Source organism: Amblyomma maculatum, chromosome 11, assembly GCF_055883805.1.
Source record: "Amblyomma maculatum isolate TAMU_Amacu chromosome 11, ASM5588380v1, whole genome shotgun sequence".
In the NCBI taxonomy this organism is placed as follows: domain Eukaryota; kingdom Metazoa; phylum Arthropoda; class Arachnida; order Ixodida; family Ixodidae; genus Amblyomma; species Amblyomma maculatum.
This window is the reverse complement of record NC_139354.1, coordinates 142,339,356-142,360,580: the sequence shown is the minus strand read 5'-3', so window position 1 is coordinate 142,360,580 and position 21,225 is coordinate 142,339,356.

Below are 21,225 nucleotides of genomic sequence, written 5' to 3'. Positions count from 1 at the left end.
ATCTCATCCGCCCACCTAACTTTCTGCCGCCCCCTGCTACGCTTTCCTTCCCTTGGAATACGTATATAGAATAGAACGTATATAGAATGCGGGAAAGCGCCTTCATCTTCAACTATCAATGTCCTTCAACGTATATAGAATCCCGACAATGTTCACTTTGTGACAAGGGGAAACAGCCTTCTTGATTTCTTTGTGAAACAGGGCATAGTTCGCCCGGGTGAAGAGAAACTCCAGGCAATTCCGCAGCTCCCACGACCAACCAACATTAAAACTCCAGCGTTTCTAGAACATGGACGCATTCTACCGCCACTTCATCACGGACTGCACCGACATTGCGCGACCTTTCATCAGCTACTCTGGAAAGGTGCCTGTTGTTCATGGGCGTATGCTGAGCAAGTATCATTCCATTCGCTCTCTGAAACCATCTAGGATACTAAACGGCTGCGGCTCGGAGACCTTAGCCGGTCATCCACAGTACAGATGCAAGTGAGTACAGCAAAGGTGCTGTAGTGGTCTAAGAGCAACAAGGAATTCTTCGCCCATCGGCGTTTGCTAGACATACCATGACGGGACAGGAAAGGAACTAGAGTGTGGCAGATAGAGTATCTCGCAATTGTAGATCGGCCGCTAGGAGGTCAGACGGAGCGGACGCGCCTCGAATGAGCTCCTGCTTTGAGCACGCCAGGCCGCGAAAGAATTGACTGTGGACCTAGAGAAAACCGACGGAATCGACGCAGCAAGTTGAATGCTTCACGTAGATGCCTAACTCCGGTGCCTGGAACCATACAATCACTATTTATCGGCAGCTCAGCTTCCGAAGCGGAGACCGGCCTTGCTAGGCCTACTTCGGACGCGCATGTTTCCGTGTCGCCGTTAGGCCTGGCGACGAACGCGGCAAATGCGTCGAGTCGAAGAGCCGCCGATCGACGAGCGCGGCAACATGATTCCAGCCGAAGCGCCATCGATCACAACGAGAAACCCTTTCTACTTGCTCAGAGACATGGAAATGGACGCGGGCGATTAACACAACGCCGCAGTAACTCCGTCAGAAACACCCAAGGAAGGCAGACGCGAACAAGACCGAAAAAAATGGGAACAGTACCTAGAGTTCCAGCGTGCAACCCGAGAAGGCGTGTGGATAACGCACCCAGCAGAAAAAGCCCACGGAAAGACGAAACAAGCAACGCCAAGGCAATTGGCGAGGACAATTGGCCAACGAACGCGGGAAAAGAAAAACAAGCCTACAAACCCAAACCACTGCCGCGAAACGACTAAAAAATTGCCATTCGCCCTGTCGACGGCGATTTGCGAGAGGGCTAGGAATTAGCGTTCGCCAGGGCACTTACGCGCGCCTGCGGCATGGAAAATGAGATTGGAGAACTCATAGTGCAAGTGAACAGTGCATCGAACTCCACCATTGCAAGCACCCCAAACGTGGAGCAGGCCAACCGAATCTGGCATGTTGGAAAAATCATGATTGCCGGGAAAACTTACGTGCTCAAAACATACGGGACGACACTAGGAAACATCGAAAAAGTCGTCTTCCACTGCGTGGACCCCGACACGAATCCGGAACATCTCATGAAGATCATCAGGATTGTGAAAGCTGGCATCGAACTCGCATTCGCAAGGATGATAGGAAATTCAAGAACAGTACTCTTCGGGGTCACCTAAGGCGACCCGCCGAGACAAGTATATTACGATGGCGTGCAATTCCAAGTTCACCTCTACAGGAAAACTAAAATCATCTACAGAAGGTGCAACATGCAGACACACCGCACGGACGTATGCCCGCACCGCGGGAGAAAGGCGTGCGAATACTGCGGCAAAATGGAAGACCCGACCATCCACACTTGTGACAAGGTCTGTGCCTTCTGTGGAGGAGGACATCCGACAGGCGATCCAGTTTGCAGGAACAGATACCAGAGACCGCAAGAGAAACTTAAGAGAAAAGAGGGAAAAAAGGTTGTTTTCGATGAGGAGAAACAACCGCCCATAAAAGACGAGAAAGAATTCCCCCAGCTAGAAGCCATGAAGAATACCAGCGACAGATCCAGGCCGGAAAAGAGACATGAGATCCAAGAGCACGAAGCCGCCAAGTCTGGGCACAAGTCCAAGACCAGGGGCAGATCAGCGTCCAGGGACCCTGGACCCCGAGGAGGAACCAAGGACATGAGCGGCAACAATGCCTGGGTAGGTGGACCACCTCTGTCTCCCACTGACGCCTCTAGTTTGGCTGAGAAATACAAAACATCTCTCGATCAGGCAATAGTTAAGATCAGACAGGAAACGGACGCACAATTTAGACCAATAGCGAAAGACAGGGACGAGTGGAGAGGCAGATACGAAGATCTAATGAGAAAAATTGAGCAAGAAAAACACAACTCAAGCACACAGATGGAGGTAAAAAACAGAAGAGTCGAGCGCACGGAAGATTTCGAAACGGTAGACGAGAAACTCAAAATATTAGTTGAAATGCAGGACGAATATTTGAACAACGTAGCCACAGTACACGACGCGAGACACGCAGCGATTGAGGCTAAGCTGAATGATATAATCGCGGTTCTGGAGAAGCTCGGGCAACGTTTGACGAAGATAGAAGAAGATCGAATGTTGCAACCTAACGGAGTAACCAAAAGAGAAAGGTCGCAAGGAAGCATACCAAACAATAAGAACAAAGCCAGACCAACGAGAACTGAAGACCACTATGGCTCACGCCACTAACAGCGTAGCCACCAGGAGGAAAGACACGTGCCGCATCTTCCAGTGGAACTGTAGAGGTTTCAGGAACAAGAAAGACTTCAGCTTGCATATATTGCGCAGCAGCCAAAAGGCTCATCTGATGCTTCTACAGGAAACCTTAATTACTCTAAAGATACCAGGATACGACTCTCATGTCGAGGAAAACCAGACACGAGTGGCCGCACTCACGAGCAAAACAGTCACAGCGATCAAGCACGTAAAGTTAACGCAAGACACAAAGCACATATTAGTAGAAGTCCTTCCTAGAAAAAGAAAGGATAAAAGCCTATTTATACTCAATATATATAGCACTCCAAGGGACCGGAAAACGGACTTCGGATCAATCATGGAACAGACTCGGAAGATTGCAGGAAAGAATAAGCTAGTTATAGCGGAGGACTTCAACGCGCCACATCAGACATGGGGATACCGACAAAATACCGCGAAAGGAACTCTCCTACTAAAAGCAACGGAAAGGGCCAACCTGAAGTTGCTAATCGACTGCGGCACCTCGACGCGACAGGGCAACAGCGTAAACAGAGATAAGTGCCCAGACCTCGCATACGTAACCGAAGAAATAGAAGCGGAGTAGACCAACACGAACCTCCACTTCGGGAGTGACCACTTCATGTGCGAGACACTGGTGAACACAGGAAGGCTGCGCAGTGCACTAAGGAAATCTAAAGTAACGGACTGGCACGAGTTCAGGAGAGACCTGGAAGAACAAATTGCAGAAAACCTAACCCAATGGACAGATCAGATTCGAGCCAAACATAAAAACACACTAAAACGATATCAGCCCAGGAACACGCACAGGAAGTAGACCGACACCTACTCTACCTATGGGACGCGAGAAGAGGGCTGACCAAACTATGGAAAAACCAAACACATAACAGGAAACTCAAAATTCGGATCGCAAAGCTCAACGAAAAAATTCGGAGCAACGCGCAGACGGTGGCCAGCAACAACTGGAACCAAATCTGCAATGAACTCAACGAAAATCTAGGCAATGCTAAGAGCTGGAAACTAATTAGACACCTAATTGACCCAAGTCAAAACAGGGATGAAAATGACAAGGCAATGGAGAGGATGCTTCACCTGAACCAATCGACAGACTCTGAAAACGCGGATCAGATCTGGAATAGGTACATCGGAGAGCCAGACGGAACAGTCAACATCGATCAGAAATACGCAGGAATACCCAACCTAAAGCTGGACGCGGATATTACAGTAGCAGAAGTATACGCAGCGGCTAGATCCTTCGTCAAAAACACGCACCCGGCAAAGACCAAGTTAGCAACGCAGTCATTAGAAACCTTAGCGAGCAGAAAATGGAGAAAATAACGAAGTTCTTCAATGAAATCTGGTCTAGCGGTAATCTACCGAAAGAATGGAAACTACTCCCAAACCTGGGAAGAAGCTAGGCCTGGACAACGTACGCCCTATTTTGCTAACATCTTGCATAGAAAAATGGCTCGAAAAAATCATCAATAGCCGACTCATAGACTACCTCGAAGAGGTAGTCTATGAGTAGATCTTCGGCTCGATCTTCGGCTTGAGGAAGAATCTGTCAACACAGGATATAATGCTGCAAATCAAGCACGACATCTTGGGCAGAATATCAGCCAAAAATGAAGGCATCCTCCTCGCGGTGGACCTAAAAGGTGCCTTTGACAACATCAGTCACAAAGCAATTCTCGATAGCATATCGGAAACCGGGTGCGGGGAGAGAACGTACAATTACGTCCGGGACTTTCTCAGCATCCGGACAGCAACGATAAGCGTCGGCGGTATGAGGACCAACGAAAGAGAAACTGCCGGCAAAAGAACCCCGCAGGGATCTATCATCTCGCCCCTTCTCTTTAATCTGTCCATGGTGCCGATAACGATGAAATTGGAAAGCATACCTGGAATTCGTCACGCACTCTACGCCGACGACATTACGGTGTGGACGACGACGGGATCAGCGGGAGAAAAGGAAGACAAATTGCAAAGAGCCTTGGATGGCATTGAAGAAATTGCGAAAAGAAACGGCATGCAATGCGCCCCTGAAAAGACCGAGTTCATTAGAATCCACAAGAAAAACTTCAAGGCAGAGCCGATTCAAATTCGACTTCAAAACCAAGAAATCAGAGAAGTAAAAACCTTGAGGATGCTAGGTATGTGGCTACAGAGCCACTGGGAAAGAACGCACAAAATTAGGCTACTAACTCAGGCAACCAGTCAGGTCTGCGGCATGATTCGAAGAATAGCAAACAGGAACGGAAGGTTAAAGGAGAAGGACGCGATCAGAATAGTAACGGCGATGATAGTCCCCCCTGGAGCTATAGACTCCCGTACCACCACGTCACTAGAACGGAATCACAGAAAATTGATGCGCAGTTTCGGAAAGCTTATAAACTGGCACTCAGATTACCAAGTCATGCATCCAATGAGGCTGTTATGGCAATTGGCATCTCGGCCACCTACGAAGAAAGCAAAGAAGCAATCCTGGTCTGCTAAGAACGCAGACTAGAACAAAGTCGGACTGGTAGACACCTACTGAACATCATGGGACGACCCATCGACGAGAAAACTAACTCCCTACGAGAAACACTCAGTCCCGAAAGCAGAGCTGAACACCAGGTCCTTCCAATTCCCAAACACATGGACCCTACACAACAGAGAAAGACGAAAAGCAAGAAGTCGCCACATACAAAACAACGTCGTCAGAAACAATAGCGACATACTCTATGCAAACGCCAGTCCATATCTGGGGAGAAAAGCGACGGTAGCCACCACAGTTGACCACACCGGAAGAGAGCTCATCGATCAAGACCAATAACTACATATAAGATGCAGAGGAAGTTGCAATCGCCCTTGCAGTTAAGCACGCCAGCAGCCAAGGTAGAAAACACATAATACTGAGCGATTCCCAAAAGGCCTGCCGTGCCTTCCTCCTGGGGCGCGTATGCACACAGGCACACCGAATAATAGAGCAGGAAAAAAAGACGGGCAACATGAAGCACACAATCATGTGGATACCGGCACACGAGGGAATCGACGGCAACGAGGCAGCTGACAGGATAGCCCGAGGGCATACTTTCCGGGCTTTTGCGTCAGCTGCCCCAGAGCCTTCAACTCCTCTCACATACGCGGAACTAATACAGTACTTCCAATTAGAAAGAAAACCATACGCACAACCGCACAAAGATCTCAGCAGATAGGAGGCAGTAACCTGGAGGAACATACAAGCTAGGGCATTCCCAAACCTAGCAAAGTACCACAAAATCTGGCCGGGAAAATTCAAAAATAGCACATGCACTGCATGCTGTGAAGTCTCAGACATCCTTCACATGATACGGAACAGCAAAGAGCAATTAGAGATATAAAGCTCGAGCGCTCAGCCAAGCGGAGTGGGAGGCAGAGCTGGCCCACGCGGATCTCTCAGCAGCGCAGCCTGCTCACCAGGGCCCGGGAGACAGCCCAGGCCAATGGTATCCTGGACTGAGGAAACCACCCGCGCTATTCCGTTAAGCAAGTTTACTCTCTCTCTCTCTCTCTCTCTCTCTCGTAATTGTATTCGAAATAAAGAAATGTGTGCCCCGCCGGGGTGGTGCAGTGGTAAGACGCCCAACTACTGTGCCGGAGTACCCGGGTTCGAACCCGACCTCGACGGCTGCGTTTCGATGGAGGCGAAACGAAGAGGCGTCCGTGTGCTGTGCGATGTCAGCGCACGTTAAAGATCCCCAGGTGGTCGAAATTACTCCGTAGCCCTTCACTACGGCTCCTCTTTCTCTCTTTCCACTTTCACTCCCTTCTTCCTCCCTTCCCTTACGGCGCGGTTGCGGTGTCCACAGAAAACAAGTGAGACAGTTACCGCGCCTTTCCCTTCCTATAAATAAATCAGTAAATAAATGTGTCATGTATTTGGAATGGGCTGAATTTACTATTCAGACCGATCACCGGGCGCTATTGTGGCTCTTTTTTATTGGTTCACAGGAAGGGAAAGGCGCTGTATCTGCCACTTTGTTTCTGTGGACACCTGAACTGCACCGTTAGGGAAGGGAGGAAGGTAGGAGTTAAAGTGGATAGAGAAAAAAATTACCGACGATTACGTTACTTCCTAATGCGAAATTTGAGCGCAGCAAATAAGCTGTTTCACCTTTTCGATAGATTGAGGCGAAGAAATCGAGCAACACATGTATGCGCTATCACAGAATTTTTTTTTTTATTTTTCACACATATTCCTTTAACAAAGACTCCACTAACAGTTCTTGACAGTCATGAAGGAAGCTTTGTGGTCGGAGAAATAGACTGATATATGTTCGACTTGGTACACCAATGCTTGATTCTCAAAGACGAGATCTATACAAGTGCCTCGCGAAGTTGTCACAGCCGTGGGACGCGTTACGAGCGAGAGGAACGGGATACGAAGAGGCGTCCGTGTGCTGTGCGATGTCAGCGCGCGTTAAAGATCCCCAGGTGGTCGAAATTACTCCGTAGCCCTCCACTACGACTCCTCTTTCTCTCTTTCCACTTTCACTCTCGCCTTCCTTCCTTCTCTTACGGCTTGGTTGCGGTGTCCACAGAAAACAAGTGAGACAGTTACCGCGCCTTTCCCTTCCTATAAAAAATAAATCAGTTTTTCTACGCGGTCATGCCCCGCCGGGGTGGTGCAGTGGTAAGACGCCCGACTACTGTCCGGAATACCCGGGTTCGAACCCGACCTCGGCGGCTGCGTTTCGATGGAGGCGAAACGAAGAGGCGTCCGTGTGCTGTGCGATGTCAGCGCACGTTAAGATCACCAAGTGGTCGAAATTACTCCGTAGCCCTCCACTACGGCTCCTCTTTCTCTCTTTACACTTTAACTCCCACCTTCCTCCCTTCCCTTACGGCGCGGTTCAGGTGTCCACAAACTCGTGTGACAGATACTGCGTCTTTCCCTTCCTGTGAACCAATTATTATTATTATCTACGCGGTCACGTTGTCTTGACTCGCTAGCGGCGGCAGCGGCATCAGACAGTCGCTGCTAGCGCTTCCTCCGGCGACCCCCTCCCCCCCCACCCCCCCCCCCCCCAAACCCCCTTCCTTTCCTTGTGTTCTCCGGCTGCTCCGCGCTTCCTGCGAGGCTTCGGTTGCCAAGCGCCGGCTCGAACTGGGGGATGAAAGTGGGGAGGCGCTGGTTACGAGGCCGACGCCGACGCCGACACGAAACCCAGGAACGAGCGCCAAAGAGCTGCGCTCTAAAAGAGGAACCGTAGTGGAGGGCAACGGAGTAATTTCGACCAGCTGGGGATCTTTAACCTCCGCTGACATCGCACAGCACATGGACGCCTCTTCGTTTCGCCTCCGTCGAAATGCAGCCGCCGCGGCCGGGATCAAACCCGATTACTCCGGCACAGTAGTCGGGCGCCTTTATCGTGGCTTTCACGGTTGCAAAACCCAGCTGCCCGTTTATCCCGCTGGTCACTTCTCTCCAAAAGTACAATTACAGGGTGGAATACAATAGAGGCACTTTCAAAAAGTATCCGATGCCCATCCCGAGCTCCACTGCATGTGGTGTCAAGCGAACATCCGCGGTACATGCCATGACAGCACCTACAGACTCCTGGAGCGCGCTGGTGTCTCGTAACCCGCTGGTCAACACTCAGCTCTTAGATGGACGATCAGTGCATTAAATTATGTCACAGCCTGTACAGCGCCAACTCTCCAGAAAGCCGGGCGCGTAACGGAAAGTACGACTGCTACGTACATACTTGCTGCCGACACAGGCAGTGGTGAGTCCGCATTTCGTGTGTTGGTTCTCAAGAGCATCTGCAAGCATTTTCTACTCTATTTCTATGACACACTACGCGGGCCATAGCGACGCGAAGCAAATGTACGAAAAGTTTTGTAGCACCGTAACATGACCGCGGATGAGAAGGGGTGATTTGAAGTATGTTCAAACTTGTGCTACATGTCCGCCTGCCAAGTCTAGGGGAGGCAAACCGCCAGGCCTAATGCAAATGCTAGAGAGCCGTGGGAAATGGCGGCCTATCACGTGATGGCTCCGCACCCCCCGATAAGTTAAGGGGAATCGCTGCTCGCTTGTTTGCACAGACCACTTCTCGAAATGGGTAGACCCATTCCACATGCTCGACTCGAAGGGATCTATTATAAGCTCATAGAAACGTTCACTTGGTTTCGCGTTTCAATACTACTTATTACACATAATGCAACGTACCTCAAGGGCAATATATTTGTTGACACTTGCGGAGCTCTTGGCTCGCATCAAAAAAAGACATCTACCCCCCTCAAGCCAACATCACAGATCGCGTGAAAAATATTTAAAGACTACGTGGTGGCATTCACAGAGCGCCATAAGACTGGGATTCCCGAGTGCAGGAGGTGGCCTACGGTAAACCTATCAACGGGCTTTACACGGCGTCAGTCTTTCTCGGTCGCGAGTTCCGGTTTACTATTGGACATGCCATTGCATTGTCTCTGAACTACAGGCTCCCAGGTTTTCAGGTTCACACAGGAGCTCACCACTCGTCTCGCTGGAGCCGTTAGGAGGCCAAGGAGAATTTGGACCTTCCCGCATGGAGCACAGCTGCCAGTAGAGAAAAGATACGTGACTCCTAAAGTTCGCGGTAGGTGATAAGTGCTGCGGTACGCTGCTGATTAGCGATGCATCAAAAGGTTTCGCTCTCCTTCGCACCGTAGTGGATTGGCCCTAATGTGGTAACGAAGCATTTGTTTCGGCTCCCCTACATGCTTCACCATGTGCAAGGTGGTCAGTAGACTGGTCGAGGTAACCTCTCTGACCTGAAAAAGTACTACGAGTGGGCAGACGTACGTAGACGCACTCGTTCTATCAGATGTGAGCCACCTGGGCCTTCGTCTGACTTGAATTTTGCCCATCCCGGCGGGTGTCTTCAAGCTGTCATTCCGTCCGTGGCAACAGCATAGTTTTTATAACCTTCCCTTTCTTTCGCCTGTAGTTTGACGCCTCGGGAGGTGTCCCACCTTGAGAGGGGCGGTGTGGTGCCTCGAATCCTCTTTTAATGTTTCAAACTGCGCGCTTTTCCCTATTTGTGTTGATGTTTGCCCAGGCAGTGTGAATGCGCATGCGCAAGCCTGCAGTCGTGGGGGCGGCATGTTACTGGCGCGGACAAATGATACATAAGCGCGTTGGAAGCAAGGCTCACGGTGTTTCGCCCGGCGGCAGGCCAGAGAGGGGCAGCAAGCGAGAGTCACGGGTCAGCGAGATGTGCATGGACGACGGAACGAAGACCTCCCAGATGATGACGGAAGCAGTATCTGCAAGCAATGGCTTAGGCGCATTTGTGTGGGTTGCTGCTACGCGAGGAGCAATGATTCTTGTCCCACCGTTAGCGCTCTGGCCATATCACTGGCCATATCTGCGCCGTAGTGTGTTTTGTCCTTCCGTGGTAAAGCTCTTACCCCCGTTCTGATTTATTTTTGTTGGTCCATTGTCGCGGTTCTCGACAACATAATGCCAGTGCAGTGGCGTCCGATGTAGTTTTTTAGTGAATGTTTTTCCGTATATCAGGGAATAAACCGGTGTTATTGAGAGAGACTGTATTTCTCACTTGTCGGCCAAAACCATGACTCTGGGACCTTTTTTCTAGAAGTAGAGGCCTCAACATATGCTGGTGCTGCCAGGATAGCCTAATGTTGGACTGATATTGTCAAGTATGACGCGTTAAGAATAACCAACCCCTAAACCATATCCATATCGAATGCTCCATTTTTGCGAAACATTGCTCCGGCGTTGAAAAGAAACATATGCCAACAAGGAAAATGTACCATTAGGCTGCATCGCCAATATCAGTCCAATATTGATTACATTTTTTCCAACAATTCGCCAATGTTGGCCCAGTGCTAGTGTGCTTCTATAACCCCGATGTGAGTGGTGACAGGTTGCCTGGCGAAAGATACCACCTGACACACGTGGGGCGCCTCTCTCCATGCTCCGCCACCTTCGAAAATCAATAAAAAACTGCTATCGTAAACCCAACAACTTGTATCTCTGTGAAGCGCGTTACGATCTGACCCCTCACAGCATTCTCACATGTGCGACCACAAAACATTTGGTAAGTGAATCCCCTAATGGGACATATGGACTGGGGCAGAGAACCATGATCTCATTCTGTCGTGCAAACTATTAATGAATGATTCGTCAATAGTAGGAGAACGATCATCGTCGTCGTCATTACCTTCTTCATCAGCCTGACTATACCCACTGCATGGCGCAGGCGACTCTCATAATCCTCCGATTAACCCTATCATGTGTTAGCTGCATCCACTTCACCTCAGCGAACCTCAACCTCATCCGCCCAGCCAACTTTCTCCCGTCGCGTTATGCTCTCCTTCCCTTGGAATCCAGTTTGTTACCATAAGCGGCCATCGGTTAAGCCCTGTTCGCACTAAATGTCCTACCATACCCATTTCTTCTTGATTTTCCCTAGAATATCAGTAACGAGTTATTTTTCTGACCCACACTTCACGCATCCTATCCCGATACCAGGGTCTCGAGGGAAACAATACCAGATGCCAACATAACACTTTTTTGAAATCTGTGTTGAGCCTAGTCCACACAGACTCAATATTTGTGATGATTGGTATTGAACAATAATTAAAGCACTCGTCGACGCCAATTAAAACACCACCCTTAATTCCGTTAGTGGGGTCAATGCTGTCGACGACTAACGTTTGAAACAATTTAGATTTATATTTCTTCCCGTATAATGTTTTGTTTCTGTAATTTCTGCAATAGCTTTATAGGATTGTTTTTGTCAGCTGTGCATCGAAACTCGATGAGGTTTTTCTCAAGGTAAAATGCGAAGAGTTCCACGTGAGAGGAAGTATAACTTTTTGGCATACGATACTGGATGGCTATAGTCTAAACCCAAGTTATCGACATTCGGTAGTTACAAACAGCTCCTACCGATATGGTAGAATCAAAGCAGTATGCAAAATTAAGATTTTTTCCAGCCTGTTTTAGTAAATATAAAAGGCAAGTAATCGCAGGTTTATTTAAAAATTTATGTCACTGTATGGAGTTGCACGCGACGAGTTATGCTGTTGACGAAGATATCTTCTTTTGGCTGGAAATTCCCAAATAAAAAGATGTTATAACAGCCTAAAAGAATCGTGCTAGCGCATAACGAGCTCCTCTTTCCTACAAAACTTTATCACATATTTGTTCGACCAATATTATACTATATTGCCTACAGTTCAATAGTGATAATATGTTGTTAATAGTAAAGAAGTAACCGCACTTTAAAATAAAGTTTATACGCGTGATGGTCATTTAAAAGGGAAATAAAAAAAAAGTCTACTGCTAAAGTGCCTCCTGATGTAAAGTGTGAATCCTAATACAAATCGAAGTGAGGTAATGTGCTAGTTATAAATATATTTTTTAAAAGCTTTTTAAAATATACGCATCAAAAGATGTGGCACATTGTGTAGTTCTTGGGATTGGGAGCGGTCGTGATGCAGGCCCATTTGGGTGAATGAATATCGGATGGCATGCAGCGATGAGCAGGAGGCTAAAACCTGTCTTAAACGTGCTAGGGCTCTTAAATAAATGAAATTATTCAAGGGAAAACTTCACTACGCCATATGTTAGCCCAAGTCAACCTGCCCGTCCACTTCACTACTACAATGATGGTGGCACGTGGACCTGATTAGGTTTAGGCATTCAGAATCCCCTGGCGACCAATCAATGATTATAGCCGCTTTCTTTTCTTAAAACCTTACTCAAAAAAGAAAATGGGAAAAAAAAAACCACAGGTTCAAAAGGCGGTGCAAGAGAGGCTATAACGGCTACTCTAATGTAAAAGTTTGAGCGTCCACCTAATCAAAACTATCCAAACATCAAAATCATGCTTGACACGTATTTCGCTCTTATCACTGGGCTCAAGCTAGGATTAAATCATTAAAATGTTTATTTTTTCTGCTGCGATTACCCGGTCACACCACTTGGCAGTCGTCGCGCAAACAAACGCACACGACGTGTAAGAAAACACATGTCGCATGGGTTTCAGGAGTAAACCGAAAAGGACTAAACAATTTGTGGTTCGTGTCGGCGGTTTCCCTTCATTCGCATTGAGGTACAATAATTAGACCGAAACCCGCGTCACTCAGAATAATTGAATCTCATCTCCACTGGATGTTGGTTTTAAAACGCCAGAAATATACTACAACAGCAGGAATCGAGGGTCCAAATGTGCCCTGTGCAACTTTTCTACTTTGCAATGGATGCCCGCTTTCCTGTTTGGGTTCAAAAACTAGTCTTTGCTTGAGCTTACTGAAACACCCGCTCTTTTTTTACGAACGCGACATCTATGACTTTGGTACTCTTCACATACTACTACAAAGCGCTACTTATATGAAGCGAAATGTTTCGATATGAGTGCAATTATTCGTTCTTTGGTTTGTAAGCAGATGTATCTTTGAGTGCGTGTTTCTGTGCAAAGTCGTTATTTGCTTTTAGCCGATTATAAAGCGGTGACTTCTTGTTGATGTCGTGCTTTTTTCTTAGGTTTTCACCCAGCTGACGAATTCAAATGATGAAGACAGCGATGCGCATAGTGTGCACACGTTTGATACTATTTCCTTCTTTGACGCAGCACAGATTTTCCGCAAGAGAGATCGCACAAACTAAGAACGTGACAGCACTTTTGTCAGCGGGACTTTAATGCTTCAGCTTAGCCAGAAGTCATGCTCCCATTAGTCTTCGGCAGTAATGGACTCAGAAAGAATACTATTTAACTTACCCATTGCCGAGTATGGAGCGGAAGCGTGACTACTCGATGCAGCTTCTGACGCCGGTTTCTTCTGCCTTCTTCACTTCTTGAGAGGAGCGGTTTGCAAGTGGTTTAGCATTTATTATCTTTTTCTATCGGATGCTATGATTTTATGGCATGGTACAAAGACGCACGGACGGTTTATTCTGCATGTATCTTCATTTCACCAGCCAGAAATTTATAATAATTGAAGTATTTAGAAACATGCAGCAATCTCCACTTAGCTTTATTTATTAGGCAGAGGAGAAGACATGGACATGGCTGGCATCGACCTTATAGAGCCAACGCGATCTGCAACGAACGCATAAATTGTCCAATTTGAGAAGCGTGGCTTATTTCGCCAGTTTTTGCATGGCCATGCAGCGAAACAAGTACAGAAGTTTCTTTCGGGCAGTAACATTTTTCTCTCCTTACGATTAGCGGAATTTCATTTCAAACTTCGATGCAAAATTGTGAACATTCTGGGTATCGCTAAATCAACGTTAGTCGCTCATATTAGTCAATAATGTGCAGAGACGTGCTTTGAGGAAACGCTTATCCTGTCATTATGTCAAATCTCTTCTTTCTCGTGCACTATAGCATGTATACAACAAGGTGTTCTTGAATCCCAATCTTACAATAAATTAAGCAGTTACCATGATTGCCGCTAATTGCTTATTCATTATAAAGGAATTTTCCATCCATACATTTTATTCTGGAGCAACTTATTTTGAGCTCAGAATTGCATGCATGTATTTATAAAATTTCAAAATAAAAGTCCCGAAAGCTTCTACAATAACGAGGAAAATGGTTGAAGCAATCGAGAGTGATTGTAATTTTTCAAGAAACATTGGGGAGTACATTTCGTCCAGAAAACCAATAAGGCAAGCATGCCAGAGGTTTTGAGCATGAACAATAAAAAAATACAGGCTCTCCACATTCCCATTCTCTCGAGAGGCATTCAAAAAGCATTTAGAATTAAAGCTTTGTTCAGTGCAAACTAGAAGCGTTTAGAAAGCAACTTCTACCATTTCTGTTCATATGCCACGCAGTTCAAGTAGCACCTTCTTTTGTGCGACAATACACATTACAGTTTACATTGTCAATGAATTGTCAAGTATAGATTGAAGTAGAGGCAAAAAGGTTTAACTGTGTCTCTGACGACATGAATGTGAACAAACCCAGGCTATTGTTTCGACTTGTGTTCCGGGTTGTGGGTTATACCTCCTGGAATCGGTGTCCTGCTGATACTTGATGCTTAGACCGAGCGCGGACTTCTTTCATGTGCTGCAGGCAGGCGGTAATTTAAAGCTTCTCTTCTTCGGGTTACACTGGCGAGTGTGGTGTCTAAAGCGGTGGTGGCCTGTCTCATCTGAATATGCCTGAAGAGTAATTGAAATAGACAATAGTATTGACGTGAAAAAAACTTGAACAATGACCTGCATTCGGCTTAAACATACACTGCAAGTGTTTAGGCAACATTTCCTCGAACGTTTCATTTATTATTTAGCGGTGCCAAACAGTCCGTTTGCTTCGGCCAGTTTGTTACCGTCTTTTACGGAATGTCTTAGATAAGTTCGCGCGCAGATGACGCTAATCTCTGTGTGAATGGAATGCCGTGGCTAAATGGCAGACGTAATCTCAATATTGAAAGTGGCAAAGTTTGCTTATTTTCCGAACACAGATTTTCTTGAGTTCTGTTTAGTATCCACGCGTTCTGTTTAGTATCCACTGACGGCCAAAAACGTTCATGGTGTCAGCTGCAGTTCTTGCTGGTCGCTGTGTGAGGAGGAATCCTTTTTCGGTTTGAAAACAGCGCAAAGGGACGAAGACCAATGAAAAATAAGAACACAGACGAGCTCACAGACCTGTTCCTTTGTCTTTCGTCCTTCTGCACTGTTTTCCAACCAAAATGAATTTCAGCCAACTCGGTCAACTCAGAAGGAATCCTGTCTCTTCTATTGAGTTTTCTACGTCTCATCACGACGTATACGGAAGCGAAAACGTTTGGCCTGAACAATTAGCTTTGAAATCGGCAGAAGGAGCGAGTAAATCTTAGGTGGCTATCTGTTTATTCAACATGGAAACTTTATCGAACCTACTAAGGAAAGTAAGATAAAAAGCAATGCAATCGTATTGAATGGGTAGATTCCTGAAGAGAATACCATTTCTAAGGCAGAGTAACGGTAATGCAACATTAAAAAGAGTGAAGAAAGAATTTAATTATTCGATGAAGAGCTTCATTCAGTCATACTAAAAACACTTATGTGGCCAAATAGCGAGATACAGGCTTTATTCTAAAATAACATGCGAATATACCGTACATGTTATATTTTTATATTTTAGACACTGAACGACATTTTAAATTTTATTGGCATGACAATATTGACGCATACCATTACAAGAAGACGACGGAGAACTAAACGGGCGATTGGGAAACGATGAAGAAGTGAGACTGCTCCGTCTCGTGCTGACATAACTTGCTATTCTGCTGTTCTGGTGTGGTTCTGCTGTATTCTCCTAACTGCTGGTTCCTGCCTTGTATGCTAGCCTGACCATTCTCTCCGGTGAGGCCATTACACATCGGGGGATTGGCCAGTAGTTGTTTTAAACCGGAAATTAGGGTTCATGTTCAAATAGGCCTATAATATCTCTAGCTTCCCCAGGTGGGGTTCGGCATCCTGATTTGCCAGTCTGCCCGCCCAAAGCTTGGACCTGGAATCTTTTGGAAGGAATGGAATAAGCATATTACTGGTGTCATTTTTACCAACTGGGGATGGAGCCGTAAAGTTGAAAAATTCAAAAATAATGCAGGAGCAGTTAAAATCTCTGAGGTGCGTTCGTTTGGCAGGAGAGGTATCCTCTGTAAGTCCTCGAATATACAATGTGTGTCAGACTTGCTTCGATGCGCATCGTTTGCATCACTGCCAGTAAAGCCTTTTATACCTGAACAGCTGGAATGTTCAAAGGGTATTATACACGGCGTGGGTTGGTCGGCTTCTCCGCAAGAAATGATCGAGGAATTTAACGAGGATGGCGTTGGAATCATCACTATTCCGTTCCAGCAGGGATGCTGGTGGCTCCAGGTTGCCGACAGAATCCATGATCGCGACGTTTGCCGGGGCTAATTGTCCAACAAAGATTAGTGTACTGCCCATTGTGTACCGTGTAGATCCCCTGCAGCCTCGCCTTTGCAGTGCAAGAACTGCTGGAGATTTGGAAACAGCTGCCAGGTGTGCAAATCCTCAACACGCTGCAGACAACCATTCATCTGACATTTGCACGTCTGCTGTGGTAATGTGCACACTATGTCACGCAGATCACCCTGCTGATGATGATGCTAGCCCAAAACGCGCAGATGAACAAACTGTTCTCGACATTATCCATAACAAAAAGTGTTCTAGAGCAGATGCCTAAGCACAGCTAGACCGTAAAAGGAATTTATATGCAGCTTTGCAAGAACACTAGGTTCGGATGTGGAAGCAGGCCTGACAAAGTTGGGGGTCTAATCTGCAGAGGAATCACTTGAGGGTGTCTTGGAGCGTATGTTAATGACGTTTGCAGAAGCTGTATCACACGTCGTAGCTACAAAGATTGGGTCTACCAAAATTGCAGCTTTGCAAGTTGGCAACCCTGGTATGGCTGAATGCCATGTTCCTACAGTTGCTAGGGTCCCTGCTGCTGGAGATTCTACAGACGACGCCTACTCCCTTTTCTTCCATGAAAGTGCATAGTCAGGGTCCTGTGTATACCTATTTGTCCATCGTTTGCACTTCGGATGTATAGATGACATATTCATCGCAGAAGCACCGAGCTTCTTCCTCTCCCTCAGATCCACCCATTCTAACACTAAAAGTAAAAAAGCTTCCCCTAATCTTCAGAATATCACTGATGTCTTAAGGAAGCTGTTACAGCCACACGGATTTTACAATAATCATGGCGGGGTTAAAAGTACTACGGTGGAATTGTCGTTCAACTCCATCTTCGTATCACGATTTACAGAATCTTATCTCAAATTAAATCCACACATATTTTTACGGCAAGGAACCTCGCTTTTGCCAAACGGGCCATTTTCTATCAAATATTTCAGAACTGGTTATATTCCGAGCATTTTTGTATCACCTGATTGATGGTATGGATATGATCGATAGTAGAGTACCGTTTCCGAAAACCTGCTTGATCCTTTGCTTGATTGCAGTCTAAGGTTGTCCTGATTCTATTAGCGATTACCTTAGTAAATACCTTATACGTAACGGACAGTAAGCTGAATGGTCTGTAATTTTTAAGGTCCTTAGAGTCCCCTTTCTTATGAATGAGGATAATGTTTGCGTTCTTCCATGGTTCCGGTACCGTCGATGCCACCAGGCACTGCGTATACAGGGCGGCCAGTATTTCTAGCACAATATCCCCCCCCCCCCCGTCCTTCAGCAAATTTATAGTTATCTGATCCTCTCCAGCTGATTTTCCTCCTTTCATAGTTTCTAATGCTTTCTTGACCTCGTCCTTCGTCACTGCTGGCATGTCTGACTGTTCTTCCCTGGCGCCAATCTCGTTACGGTCCTGACTACTTTGGCTACTGTAGAGATCTGTATAGAACTCCTCGGCTACTTTGACTACCTTGTCCATATTCGTAATAACGTTGCCCGCCTTGTTCCTTGTCGCATACATCTTGTTTTCGCCTATGCCCAAGTTTTCTTTACCGCTTTAAGGCTCCCTTTCCCCTTTCTTTACAGAATGCTCAATTTTCTTCATGTTATACTTCCTTATATCGGCCACCTTGCGCATATTGATTAGCTCTGATATCTCGGCCAATTCGATCTAGTCTGTTGGATTGGAAGCTTTCATACTGTTGCGTTTTATAATCAAATTTTTCGTCTCATTAGACAGCTTACCGGTATCCTCTCTAACTATCCTACCGCCTACTGCTACCGCACACTCAGTAATGATATCTCTGAAATTATTGTTCATTGCTTCTAGGGTAATGTCGCCATCCTCGGTTAGAGCTGAATATCTATTCTGTAGCGAGATCCTCATCTTTTCTGCCCTGCCCCTCACCGCTAATTCGTTGATGGGTTTCTTTCTTACTAATCTGTTGCGTTCCTTCTTCAGATTTAGGCTAATTCGGGACCTCACCATCCTGTGGTCACTGCATCGCACTTTCCCGATTGCCTCTACAGCTTGCATAATGGCGGGGGTTGAACACATTTCAGTTCAGTTCAGTCGCTCGGTCATGTCCGACTCTTACACTGAACACATTATCAAGCCAATTTCATTTTTAGTCTCCCCGTTAGGACTTTTCCATGCCCATTTCCGGTTCTTCCGTTTGCTCAAGAAGGTATTCATGATTCTTAAGTTATTGCGCTCTGCAAACTCGACTAGTAACTCCCCTTTGTTATTCCTAGAACCAATGCCATAGTCACCTACGGCCTGGTCTCCTGCCTGCTTTTTCCCTACTTTGGCATTGAAGTCGCCCATTAGTATATCATATTGCGTCTTCACTCTTCGCATTGCCGATTCTACATCTTGGTAGAAGCTTTCAACTGCCTGGTCATCATAACTACATGCAGGTGCATAGGCCTGTACAACCTTCAGTTTATACCTCTTATTAAGCCTAATTACGATGCTTGCCACCCTCTCATTAATACTACAAAATTCATCTATATTACCCCTTTATATACTTATTGACAAGGAAACCTACACCTAGTTGTGGCTTCTCTGGTAAACCTCGATAACACAGTACATGTCCATCCTTCAGTACAGTATATGCCTCATTCGTCCTCCTAACCTCCCTAAGCCTTATGACATCCCATTTCATACCCTCTAGTTCCTTTAACAGCACTGCTAAACTAGCTTCCAGGGTTCTAGCGTTAAACATTGCCAGGGTCAATTTCCAGTGGCGGCCTGTCCAGCGGAGTCAGGAATTCTTCGCACCCCCTGCTGCGTCACAAGTGTGACCGCCGCCGTGGTCAGTTATTCCGCAGCCGCTGGTGACTGAGGGCCGGGGGCACTGTACATAGCGTTCATTGATTAAGAAAAAGCACTTGACTCAGTTGAAACCTCGGCGGTGATGCAGGCATTGCGAAATCAGGGTGTAGACGAGCCATACGTGAAAGTGCTGGAAGATATATATAGTGGCTGCACAGCAACTATAGTTCTGCATAAAGAAAGTAACAAAATTCCCATAAAGAAATGTGTTAGGCAAGGAGACACAATCTCCCCAGTACTATTCACAGCTTTCTTAAAGGAAGTATTCAGAGACTTGGAATGGAAGCAGTTAATACCCTACTGGAAAAATTGTACGAGATTTGTACAAGACTGCTGTACGCAATTATTGCTGCGTACACCAACGTGAAATTACAGCCTAGGTGAACGTACAGCCTAGGTGAACGTACAGCCTAGGAGAACGTACAGCCTAGGAGAACGTACAGCCTAGGAGAACGTACAGCCTAGGTGAACGTACACCCAACGTGGCCGTACAGCCTACGTGACGTGTACGACATACATGACATGCATGACTGCGTAATCCCATCACAAAACTAAACGCGTATATATGCAGAGCTGTATGTTAAGAGCTGCCGCTGGTCTGTGGGCCAGATGTTTCATGTCCTATTTTCTTCTGCTCCTTGAGGTCTGCTGCATGCCAAAATTTAATCAGTTTATCACCACCTGATTTGCCCGTCCCCTTCGCAGGTTGAATTGGGAAGCTGCGCTTTCTTGTCATGTATTTGACATCGTCGATCAAGTGCAAACCTTAATATGTAGCAGGAGTGTAATGTCACACAATTTATGTTTGGAGACTTTTCAGTCTGCGTTACAATTCTTGTACTTGCATCAATATGTTTTGAAAATATGTATCGTAGTACTGTTGCATGACAGGTGTGTAAAAAATTAGAGCAGTGCAGAATCTGCATTGGAGTAATATGAAAGCACGGATGCTGCTGTTGGTTGCTTAATTCACTTCTTGTTTACCCATTTTAGTCTTTGGTACTTTCAAATTGCGTGACAACACCCTCCTATGCCCCTTTCCGGCTCTACTTCCGGTTGCGTGTCACATATTTGACGTCACCCTAATTGACTGATTTGACTATTTTAGTCTTTGGTACTTTCAAATTGCACGCCCAATCCCTTCCTATGCCCTTTTTTTGGCTCGACTTCAGGTAGCGTGACGTCAGCTTGACTGGTTTAATTAACATGTATTTGATACATCTCGGCCGCACCCTAATTGACTGACTTAACTATATTTTAGTATTTGATACATTCAAATGTGGCGCCAAGCCATTGGATCACGGTAGACAAGAGCAATTATGAACAGCGTTTGACGATCTGGGGGTGGCACAGTGGTAAAGCGCTTGGCTGGGGATCCAAGGGATGGAGGTTAGATTCCCGGTGGAGACGATTTTTTTTTTTTTTGAGGAGGAGTCGCACACCTCTTAAGCGTTGCTATGCAATGCTAGCAGAGCTTGGCGAGGAGGCTGCACAGCTGGCCTTGGCTGTGACGTCCCACGCATGCGCAGAACTAGGCTATGTGAAGCCACGCGAAGCTGCAGTCTGATACGCGTAGACAAGCTTTCGCTTCAAAAGGTACGGCATGCAAAAACCTGTGCGTGGTTACCGACCCGCACACAGCGTGAGGATTGTTCGAGACTCAGGACTCAAAAGATGCAAAACAGCAGTGTGATCTTAGAGGACGAGAGACATTGACATA